This window comes from Ranitomeya variabilis, chromosome 1, assembly GCF_051348905.1.
Source record: "Ranitomeya variabilis isolate aRanVar5 chromosome 1, aRanVar5.hap1, whole genome shotgun sequence".
NCBI classification, from domain to species: Eukaryota; Metazoa; Chordata; class Amphibia; order Anura; family Dendrobatidae; genus Ranitomeya; species Ranitomeya variabilis.
Window position 1 is genome coordinate 1007891385 of NC_135232.1, and position 12678 is coordinate 1007904062.

Here is a 12678-nt window from a genome sequence, read left to right on the forward strand (position 1 = left end):
GCATTAGTGCTCTACAAGATGGCTCTTTCAGCAACAAACGCCTGGGGGGGGGGTTAAAGGTTCCCTTTCAACTTGCTCCAGTGCAGGCTTCGGCCTACACTCTGCTCCTCCTGCTGTCCCTGGGCTCTAACACCACCAGTTGGTGCCCGTAAGTGCTGGCTGCACAGAGAAAAACACCAGCCAATGTGTCAGTGGGGTTCAGTAACGCCAGCTGTTCCCCTGCTGTGTAGCCAGCAACGTGTCCTGCAAACGCCACGCAGACACAAAGCTGCCGCCAATGCAGGCTTCGGCCTACACTCTGCTCCTCTGCTCCTCCTGCTGACCCTGGGCTCTAACACCGCCATTTGGTGCCCGGAAGTCCTGGCTGCACAGAGAAAAACACCAGCCAATGTGTCAGTGGGGTTCAGCAACGCCAGCTGTTCCCCTGCTGTGTAGCCGGCATTGTGTCCTGCAAACGCCACGCAGACACAACAGACCTAAAACTGCCTCCAGTGCAGGCTTCGGCCTACACTCTGCTCCCTCTCCTCCTCCTGCTGTCCCTGGGCTCTAACACCGCCAGTTGGTGCCCAGAAGTGCTGGCTGCACAGAGAAAAACACCAGCCAATGTGTCAGTGGGGTTCAGTAACGCCAGCTGTTCCCCTGCTGTGTAGCCGGCATCGTGTCCTGCAAACGCCATGCAGACACAACAACTGAAATTGAAGGGAACCTGTCCCCCCCCCCAGGCGTTTGTATGTGTAACAGCCACCTTGTACAGCAGTAATGCTGCATTTGTACAAGGTGGCTCATTAAGTTATTCTCCTTGCACACGTCGAACTCAACACGTATAAAATGTGTCCCCTGATACCATTAAACCGTCCCTGAGGTGTGACTTTCCTTTGTAATGACACGCAGCAACCCCCTTGGTAGCGCTGCCCGTCTTCTGACATCATTGGTTGGCAGGCTGGCTGCGCCTGTGCGGCCGCCCTGCCCGACACAACGCCCCTCGGTGTCTTATTTATTTTGACTGCGAGGGTGTGATTGATGGGCATGAGCAGTGCATATGTTCGCCTGTCACTCATCTCCTTCTGCCTTCTTCAGACTGTGCTGCTTCATGGCCGTGGCATGCAATAAGGGATCAGCTGACGCCGCACAGTCTGAAGCAGGTGTAAGGACATGAGTGAGAGGCGAACATATTTACTGCGCAAGGCCATGAATCCCAGCCCCGCAGTGTGAATAAATGAAAAGACACTGCGGGGCTGGGATTCTTGGGCATCTAGAACCGCACCGGCCGACATCAAATGATGTCAGAAGACGGGCAGCGCTAACAGCGCATGGCCAAGGGATAACACAACAGCGCAGACTCCTGTACAGCAAAAAACGACGCTCAGGAGGCTGCGCCCAGCACCAAGGTGGTATTTTTGACAGCTGTGCTGCGTCTCATTAAGGAAAGTCCCGCCTCCAAGACAGTTTGACTGTATAAGGGGCTAAATTTTATACGTGTTTCACTCAGCGTGTGCAAGGAACAAAATTAAAAGAGCAACCTTTTACTTGTGCAGCATTACTGCTGCACAAGGTGGCTCTTCTAGTTGGTAACACCTGAGGGGGGTTTAAAGGTTACCTTTAAAATTGGTTCAATTAGGCTTCGGCCTACACTCTGCTCCTCCTGCTGTCCCTGGGCTCTAACACCACCAGTTGGCGCCCGGAAGTGCTGGCTGCACAGAGAAAACACTCGCCACTGTGTCAGTGGGGTTCAGCAAACTCTTTTGTTGCCTTGGCTGTATGTTTTGGGTCATTTTCTTGCTGGAAGACCCAGCCACGACCCATTTTTAATGTCCTGGTGGAAGGAATGAAGTTGTCTCTCAGGATTTTACGGTACATTGCTCCATCCATTCTCCCACTGATGCTGTGAAGTAGTCCTGTTCCTTTGGCGGAGAAATACCCCTAAACATATTGTTTCCACCTCCATGCTTGACAGTGGGGATGGTGTTCTTTGGGTCATAGGCAGCATTTCTCTTCCTCCAAACATGGCGAGTTGAGTTAATAATAATAATAATAATATTTATTTTTATATAGCGCTAACATATTCCGCAGCGCTTTACAGGTTGCACACATTATCGTCGCTGTCCCCGTTGGGGCTCACAATCTAAATTCCCTATCAGTATGTCTTTGGAATGTGGGAGGAAACCGGAGTACCCGGAGGAAACCCACGCAAACACGGAGAAAACATACAAACTCTTTGCAGATGTTGTCCTTAGAGGGGCTTGAACCCAGGACTCCAGCGCTGCAAGGCTGCTGTGCTATCCACTGAGCCACCGTGCTGCCTGGAGTTAATGCCAAAGACCTCAATATTTGTATCCTCTGACCACAGCACCTTGTCCCAAACACTCACAGAATCATCCAGATGTCCATTGGCAAACTTCAGACAGGCCTGCACATGTACCTTCTTGAGCAGGGGGCCTTGCGGGCACTGCAGGATTTTAAACCTTTACGGCGTAATGTGTTAGCAATGGTTTTCTTCATGACTATGGTCCCAGCTGCCTTGAGATCATTAACAAGTTCCCCTGTGTAGTTTTAAGCTGATCTCTCACATTACTCATGATCAAGGATTGATATTGATTGACAGTCATTTTGTATTTCTTTAATTTTCTTACAATTGCACCAACAGTTGTCTCCTTCTCACCCAGCGTCATATGGTTTTGTAGCCCATTCCAGCTTTGTGCAAGTCTATGATCTTGTACCTGACATCCTTAAAATGCTCCTTGGTCTTGCCCATGTTGTAGAGGTTAGAGTCTGACTGATTTATTGAGTCTGTGGACAGGAGTCTTTTATGAAGGTGAATATGCAAGATGGCTGTCTTTAATACAGGTAACGAGTTGATTACGAGCGTTTAACTGGTCTCTTGCAGCCAGAACACTTAATTGTTGGTAAGGGATCAAATACTTATTTCTCACTGCAAAATGCAAATAAATTTATATAATTTATACAATGTGATTTTCCAGATCTTATTTTTTATATTCCATCTCTCAATGTTAAAATTAACCTACCCTTAACCCCTTCATGACCCAGCCTATTTTGGCCTTAATGACCTTGCCGTTTTTTGCAATTCTGACCAGTGTCCCTTTATGAGGTAATAACTCAGGAACGCTTCAACGGATCCTAGCGATTCTGAAATTGTTTTTTCATGACATATTGGGCTTCATGGTAGTGATAAATTTAGGTCGATAATTTCTGAGTTTATTTGTGAAAAAAACGGTAATTTGGCAAAAATTTTGAAAATTTCGCAATTTTCACATTTTGAATTTTTATTCTGTTAAACCAGAGAGTTATGTGACACAAAATAGTTAATAAATAACATTTCCCACATGTCTACTTTACATCAGCACAATTTTGGAAACAAATTTTTTTTTTGCTAGGAAGTTATAAGGGTTAAAATTTGACCAGTGATTTCTCATTTTTACAACAAAATTTACAAAACCATTTTTTTTAGGGACCACATCACATTTGAAGTCAGTTTGAGGGTTCTATTTGGCTGAAAATACCCAAAAGTGACACCATTCTAAAAACTGCACCCCTCAAGGTGCTCAAAACCACATTCAAGAAGTTTATTAACCCTCCAGGTGTTTCACAGCAGCAGAAGCAACATGGAAGTAAAAAATGAACATTTAACTTTTTAGTCACAAAAATGATCTTTTAGCAAAATTTTTTTTATTTTCCCAAGGGTAAAAGGAGAAACTGGACCACGAACGTTGTTGTCCAATTTGTCCTGAGTACGCTGATACCTCATATGTGGGGGTAAACCACTGTTTGGGTGCACGGCAGGGCTCGGAAGGGAAGGAGCGCCATTTGACTTTTTCAATGAAAAATTGGCTCCAATCTTTAGCGGACACCATGTCGCGTTTAGAGAGCCCCCGTGTGCCTAAACATTGGAGCTCCCCCACAAGTGACCCCATTTTGGAAACTAGACCCCCCAAGGAACTTATCTAGAAGCATAGTGAGCACTTTAAACCCCCAGGTGCTTCACAAATTGATCCGTAAAAATGAAAAAGTACTTTTTTTTCACACAAAATTTCTTTTAGCCTCAATTTTTTCATTTTCACATGGGCAACAGGATAAAATGGATACTAAAATTTGTTGGGCAATTTCTCCTGAGTACGCTGATACCTCATATGTGGGGGTAAACCACTGTTTGGGTGCACGGCAAGGCTCGGAAGGGGAGGCGTGCCATTTGACTTTTTTAATGGAAAATTAGCTCCAATCATTAGCGGACACCATGTCGCGTTTGGATAGCCCCTGTGTGCCTAAACATTGGAGCTCCCGCACAAGTGACTCCATTTTGGAAACTAGACCCCCCAAGGAACTTATCTAGAAGCATAGTGAGCACTTTGAAGCCCCAAGTGCTTCACAGAAGTTTATAACGCAGAGCCATGAAAATAAAAAATAATTTTTCTTTTCTCAAAAATGATTTTTTAGCCCACAATTTTTTATTTTCCCAAGGGTAACAGGAGAAATTGGACCGCAAAAGTTGTTGTCCAGTTTCTCCTGAGTACGCTGATACCCCATATGTGGGGGTAAACCACTGTTTTGGCACACGTCGGGGTTTGGAAGGGAAGTAGTGACGTTCTGAAATGCAGACATTGATGGAATGCTCTGCGGGCGTCAGGTTGCGTTTGCAGAGCCCCTGATGTGCCTAAACAGTAGGAACTCCCCACAAGTGACCCAATTTTGGCAACTAGACCCCCAAGGGAACTTATCTAGATGTGTGGTGAGCACTTTGAACCCCCAAGTGCTTCACAGAAGTTTATAACGCAGAGCCGTGAAAATAATAAATGTGTTTCCTTTCCTCAAAAATATTTTTTTAACCCAGAATTTTTTATTTTTGCAAGGGTAACAGGAGAAATTTGACCCCAAAAGTTGTTGTCCAGTTTCTCCTGAGTACGCTGATACCCCATATGTGGGGGTAAACCACTGTTTGGGCACATGCCGGGGCTCGGAAGGGAAGTAGTGACGTTTTGGAATGCAGACTTTGATGGAATGGTCTGCGGGCATCATGTTACGTTTGCACAGCCCCTGATATGCCTAAACAGTAGAAACCCCCCACAAGTAACCCCATTTTGGAAACTAGACCCCCCAAGGAACTTTTCTAGATGTGTGGTGAGCACGTTCAACCCCCAAGAGCTTCACAGAAGTTTACAACGCAGGGCCATGAAAAAAAAAAATCATTTTTCTTTCCTCAAAAAAGATGTTTTAGCAAGCAATTTTTTATTTTCACAAGGGTAACAGGAGAAATTGGGCCCCAATATTTGTTGCCCACTTTGTTGTGAGTGTGCTGGTACCCCATATGTGGGGGTAAACCACTGTTTGGGCGCACGTCAGGGCTCGGAAGGGAAGTAGTGACATTTGAAATGCAGACTTTGATGGAATGGTCTGCGGGCATCACGTTGCATTTGCAGAGCCCCTGATGTGCCTAAATAGTAGAAACACCCCACAAGTGACCCCATTTTGGAAACTAGACCCCCGAAGGATCTTATCTAGATGTGTGGTGAGCACTTTCAACCCCCAAGTAGCAAGTAATTTTTTATTTTTGCAAGGGTAACAGGAGAAATTGGACCTCAACAGTTGTTGCCCAGTTTGTCCTGAGTACGCTGGTACCCCAAATGTGGGGGTACACCACTGTTTGGGCGCACATCGGGGCTTGGAAGGGAGGGAGCACCATTTGACTTTTTGAACGCAAGATTGGCTGGAATCAATGGTGGCGCCATGTTGCGTTTGGAGACCCCTGATGTGCCTAAACAGTGGAAACCCCTCAATTCTAACTTCAACACTAACCCCAACACACCCCTAATCTTAATCCCAACTGTAGCCATAACCCTAATCACAACCCTAACCCCAACACACCCCTAACCACAACCCTAACCCCAACACACCCGTAACCCTAATTCCAACCCTAACCCTAACCCTAATCCCAACCCTAACCCTAATCCCAACCCTAACCACAACTGTAACCCCAACACACCCCTAACCCTATCCGTAACCCTAACCACAAGCCTAATCTTAACCCTATTTCCAACCCTAGCCCTAATTCCAACCCTAACTCTAATTCCAATCCTAACCCTAAGGCTATGTGCCCACGTTGCGGATTCGTGTGAGATTTTTCCGCACCATTTTTGAAAAATCTGCAGGTAAAAGGCACTGCGTTTTACCTGCGGATTTACAGCAGATTTCCAGTGTTTTTTTTGTGCGGATTTCATCTGCAGATTCCTATTGAGGAACAGGTGTAAAACGCTGCGGAATCCTCACAAAGAATTGACATGCTGCGGAAAATACAACGCAGCGTTTCTGCACGGAATTTTCCACACCATGGGCACAGCGGATTTGGGTTTCCATAGGTGTACATGGTACTGTAAACCTGATGGAAAACTGCTACAAATTCGCAGCGGCCAATCCGCTGCGGATCCGCGGCCAATCCGCTGCGGATCCGCGGCCAAATCCGCACTGTGTGCACATGCCATAACCCTACCCCTAACCCTACCCCTAACCCTACCCCTAGTTCTAACCCTAGTTCTAACCCTAACCTTAGTTCTAACCCTAACCCTAGTGGAAAAAGAAAAAAAAAATATTTTCTTTATTTTATTATTGTCCCTACCTATGGGGGTGATAAAGGGGGGGGGTTTATTCATTATTTTTTTATTTTGATCGCTGTGATAGAACCTACCACAGCGATCAAAATGTACTTTGTAATGAATCTGCCGGCCGGCAGATTCGGCGGGCGCACTGCGCATGCGCCCGCCATTTTGGAAGATGGCGGCGCCCAGGGAGAAGACGGACCGACTTCGGGAGGTTCGGTAAGTATGAGGGGGTGGTGGGGGGGTGGATCGGAGCACAGGGGGGGGATCGGAGGACGGGGGGAGCGGACAGGAGCATGGGGGAGCGGACAGGGGGACGGAGGGGGGTACCGGACAGAACGGAGGACTGGGGAGGAGATCGGGGGTGGTGGGGGGGGGCAGAACATGATTTCCAGCCATGGCAGATGCTATTGCAGCATCGGCCATGGCTGGATTGCAATATTTCACCATTTTCATAGGTGAAATATTGCAAATTGCTCTGATTGGCTGTTGCACTTTCAACAGCCAATCAGAGCGATCGTAGCCACGTGGGGGCAAAGCCACCCCCCCCCCTGGGCTGAAGTACAACTCCCCCTGTCCCTGCAGATCGGGTGAAATAGGAGTTAACCCTTTCACCCGATCTGCAGGGACGCGATCATTCCATGACGCCACATAGGCGTCATGGGTCGGATTGGCACCGACTTTCATGACGCCTAAGTGGCGTCAAAGGTCGGGAAGGGGTTAAAATTATAGACTCTTCATGTCTTTGTAAGTGGGCAAACTTACAAAATCAGCAAGGGATCAAATACTTATTTCCCCCACTGTACCTGTACTTGTTCATACCTCGGCACCTGCTCTTTATCCAGCCTTGACTTCCATTATCAATGCACAGGCATATCTCCAGGGATATGCATAATTTGAGGGTCAGTCAGGTCTCTTGTGATCACGCGAAGACTGGATTAAATTATAATCCACTCCCTTTCGGATTGCGCAATGAGTATATACAGAATTTAATTTTTCATGCATAGTCATGTACTTCATTTGGCTGCATGCTTGATTTAGGATCCTCATGTTTGTGTAATAATTTTAATAAAATAGTTCTACGTGGTTTAAAATACTCTATGGCTCCCTGGATGCTTTAAGTTCGCTTTTCTGGGATTTTTGTTGCTAATATGCTTTGCACTGTACAGAACTTTAATGAGTGGAGGAGTACCACAACTATATTTTGCTCATAATATTTGAAAGAGGTTGAAACCTTCAAGATTGTATGTATGACCATGCTTGTAATTTTTGGCAGTCTAGGAGTACCAGTACATATAAATTTGAACAGAATTTGTATGAGGCCATCCTTTATATCTATTAGAGGGTGTATCTGAGTCACTCTTACATAGCATTTTTGGCTGTTCATGCTTCCCTCATAATTTACACTGAAATTTCCAATTTTTTATCGAAAAAATTCAATTTTGGTTTACCTAAATTATTTTTTTTTAATCCTTTTTAATTTTTGCCTGATATAAAAGTCATTATAAAGGAAAGAATGTTTAAGATTTTTTTTCATGTAAACTGCAATTTATTGTCAAATTTGAATGTTTTATTTTCAGTCCTTAAAGTGGAATAAAAGTGTGACACCATTGTTCTCAGCAATGATCTCGGAGAAAGCGATGCTTCTATTATCCCCCAGACCTCTTTTTAGGGTCTGCCGGAGAAATGCTCAGATTCTCCATTGACTCCATTATACTCGTTACTCGAAACGAGAATTTGAGCATTAGGAATTGCTCCATTCAAGTTGCGAGCATCCGAGCATTTTATTTAAAATGGGAAAAGTGGGTGATTAGAATACATTTGTCAATTATATGTCAAATATATATTTTTTATTTTATATTTCTAAAAACTTTTTGTTAATTTTTTTTCACATTATTTGCAGTCCCTTTTGGAAACCTGAACCTGAGATCATTTGATCGCTTGCACTATATACTGCAATTCCATGGTATTCCACAATATTGCAGTACCCTTATAAGGAAAGAGCTTCCTTTGATCAAACCACTGGTGACCAGATTTTTCTGAGCCCGTTGTCAGAGTAACTTTAGTGACGGTCTCTTGTAAAGGCCTTCCATCCACAGAGGAAATCAGACACGGCTCCTTCAGAATCCTGACCGGAATCTGGTGCTTCTTGACCTCCTTCAGACTAATGAAGTTGCCTGCCGCGCCCGAATCCAAATACGCCAACACCGAGTAGCGCTCATTCACAGAAGTTATCTGGACAGACATAGTTAAAGCTAGAGAGGAGTCACACACACCCAGGGAGGCCTCTCCTACCTGACCTAGGTGGAGGAGTTTCCCAGCCGAACGCGGCAGGAACAGAGTAAATGCGAGGCACTACCACAATAAAAACAAATCCACCTGATCCACCTGCATAGGTTCAGGCAGGGAAACGGAAGAGGACGCCACAGATCACAGACTTAGAGATCTATTAATGGAGGAAAACGGACGATGGTATCTCCTCTCCCAGACGGACTTCTGGCAGTGCTCCTGGAAGCGTAGGTCAATACGTGTGGCCAGAGAGATCAAATCCTCTAGGGAAGTTGGCATATCCCGACCCGCTAATTCATCCTTAATTTGACCCGACAACCAACTCCAGAATGCTCAGATCAGTGTCTCCTTATTCCACTCCAGCTCCGAGGACAGAGTACGAAAATGAATAGCATATTGCCCAACTGTAAGGGAACCTTGGTGTAGATTAAAGAGAGCTTCAGTGGCCGAGGCTACATGATGAGGTTTGTCCAACACTTTGCGAAAGGTTTCTAAAAAGGTAGACAATTGAAAGGTTATGGGATCATCACGTTCCCATAAAGGATTTACCCAGGCCAGAGCCTCGCCCTCCAAATGAGAAACCACAAATGCCACTTTTGCCCGATCGGTGGGATATTGGTGTGGCAATAATTCAAAAGGTAGGCGGCTGTCACGGGGAGACTAGGTGGGCAAGAGCTAATAACCCGGGCCCCTGCAATTTCCCTCAGACTAGGGAAATCTTGACTGACCCTCTACCTAGAGTTTACACTGATGGTGTGTATGTCTAGGCCTCGACCCTCGCCCTGTCTCCTGTTTCAACCCTAGGCTGAAACCACCGCCCACCACCCAGTGAAAAGATCATACACCAATACCCACAGTTAGAACAGATAAGGATAACGGAAAATATACACCATGCCGCAGTCACTCAGGAATACACTATAAATGCGCAGGGCAAAATAAATACAAATATAGGAAGGAGTAAATAAGACAAAGGGAAATACACCACCAATAACGATACTCCAACTTCTAGCTCACCACTCCAGACCGAGATAACAACGCACAAGACAGAAGCTATAATTGGCGACGCCCAATGTTCAGGAGAACTATTTAAAGGCAATGGGCATGGCCCAGCTTCCAATCCGAGCATCAGGTAAATTAACCCCGGACCAGCTAGATAAAATCTAGCCGACGCCAATGAGCACATAGTGGTCAAAAGCGGAATTACCGCTGTCTGTCGAACGACCTGGTCTGAACAGCGTCCGACATGACAGCGGCATTGATTCAAAAAACTCTGACACAGCTTGGGGTCACCATTATATTGGGGTGGTTTACCAAGACGCGGTGGAGGATGCGGAGAGGGATCAGGGTTACGAGACTGAGCTTGGGCAGAGGCTGCGGCGGCAGACTGAAGGGAAAACAGACGGTCATCCACTGAACCCATATAACTTAATATGTGAGTCTGGGTGTCATGCTGCAGAACTAGCTCCTGTTGGAGACTGGCGAGCTTGTAAAGTGGACATCCGAGATTCTATGGACTTCATGAACGACATTATACATGTCTGATTCTTCTGCAAGTACACCAACTCCTTCTGAGCTGCAGTCGAGGCACCAGCGGGGTCCATGGCCTGATTGTTCTGTTATGATTCCTAGAGTTGACCCACTGGATCGCGGTGACGACCGCTCCCAGGCGAGCTGACCAGGTGGAACCGACCCCTAAACAGGGGCAAGCCTAGGAGGGAGACACACCACAATATATTGTGCCGGGGGGCGGCTCGAGGACAACGAGGAGAAACAGAGTATTCACCGAGGACCAGATGGATGAAGCAGCCACAGAGAAAACCCAGAACTCAGGACACAGCAGGGTTCATGCAGAGGGTACTAGATCCAGGATGGAGCAGAGCACGCACTGGAAGTGTACAGGGACTGAGCAGAGCACGCACGCACTGGAAGCATAAAGGGTCAGAGCTTGAGCACGCACTGGAAGTGTACAGGGACTGAGCAGAGCATGCACCCACTGGAAGCATACAGGGACTGAGCAGAGCTTGCATTGGAAGCGTACAGGGACAGAGCAGAGCACGCACACACTAGAAGCGTGCAGGAACAGAGCAGAGCATGCACTGGAAGTATACAGGGACTGAGCAGAGCATGCACACACTGGAAGCGTACATGGACCTGACGTGCAGAAACCTTAGTGTATCTGGAAAGAGCACGGAAAGGCACAATAACAATCAGGCGCTTCCTCTAGCAGGAAGCGACCTGATATACCCAGAGGCCGCTACCCAGACAGGACAGCGCTTCCGGGTCAGTACAACCCGGCTTCATAAAGAAGCTGGGAGTGCGCCCGACTGTGACCTAAGCGGCCTAGCGCACATGCGCGGGGAACAGGATCCCCAGCGCGGCTGAGGACCCGGAAGAGGAGGCGGGATGTGGCGAGGGACCCGGTAAGAAAGGTGAGTATCTGCACACGCTGTAATACATACGCATTCACTCAAATCACCGTAAGACTGGCAGAACCCCTCCAACTTAATAATGGCATAATGGATGGTGCTATCTATGCCATGGTTCATCTCTATAGAAAGACAAAATTGTGATAAGAAACAATATCTATGATCTAAAATTTTAGCATACCTAGCACATCCCACAAACTAGCCCCCATATGAGCTCACCAAGAGGAAGTATGAGGATGTAACCTTGATCTAATAAAAAAGCAGAATTTGGGTGTCTGCCTTGGTCATTCTGGAAGACATAGTTCGCTGTAAGAGTTGTACATTTTCCCAATTGGAGTACTTTCCTTTATAAAAAAATAAACACCACTCCTCCAACATCAGCGTTACCAAAAAGAGAAAAAAGGTAGCGTGTATAATGAAGGATCACCAAAATCAGTATAGCAAAAAGGTATATATAAATTTATTGAAACATATCAACAAAAGGCAAACAACCAGACAATTAAAAACAATGAAAAAACATAAAAAACCATAAGGGGCCTTGTAGGTGCCCCCAAAGAAAGCACCTACCTCCTCTAAATGTGCCAGAAGTATATTATGGTAAACTACACTGAACAACTGAAGTCATTAAGTGCTGGACAAGATGATCTTGCATATAAATCTAAAAAGACTCAACAGGATGCAGTATGCCCGACTGGGCAAATACAATATATGCACAAAATATATAGAATCAGAGACAAAGTTTAAATAGGATAAAAAACTGCAGGCTGACAAATGACTAAGAATGTGATAGTGCACAAAATCCCAAACTGTCCATAAAATAGTTTAATGAGGAAGGACAAATTAGTCCAAAATCAAAGACTTTCCACTGAGGAAGCCACAACTGTGTGGTGATACATGTGGGGTGTCTCCCCTCCTCCACTACCATGACCGGGTGACTCTCTTATTTCAGGATCTAACAGGTTCTGTGCAGTCCTATTCCTCCCCCTCTCTTTTTTGATTTTGGACTAAATTGTCCTTCCTCATTGAACTATTTTTAGGGAGAGTTTTGGGTTTTGTGCACTATCACATTCTTTGTCATTTGACAGCCTGCAGCTTTTTTTTTATCATTTTTAAACTTTATTTGTCTCTGATACTATATACACTGCTCAAAAAAATAAAGAGAACACTAAAATACCACATCCTAGATATCACTGAATGAAATATTTCAGTTGCAAATCTTTATTCATTACATAGTGGAATGTGTTGAGAACAATAAAACATAAAAATGATCAATGTAAATCAAAATGAATATCCCATGGAGGTCTGGATTTGGAATGATACTCAAAATCAAAGTGGAAAATCAAATTATAGGCTGATCCAAC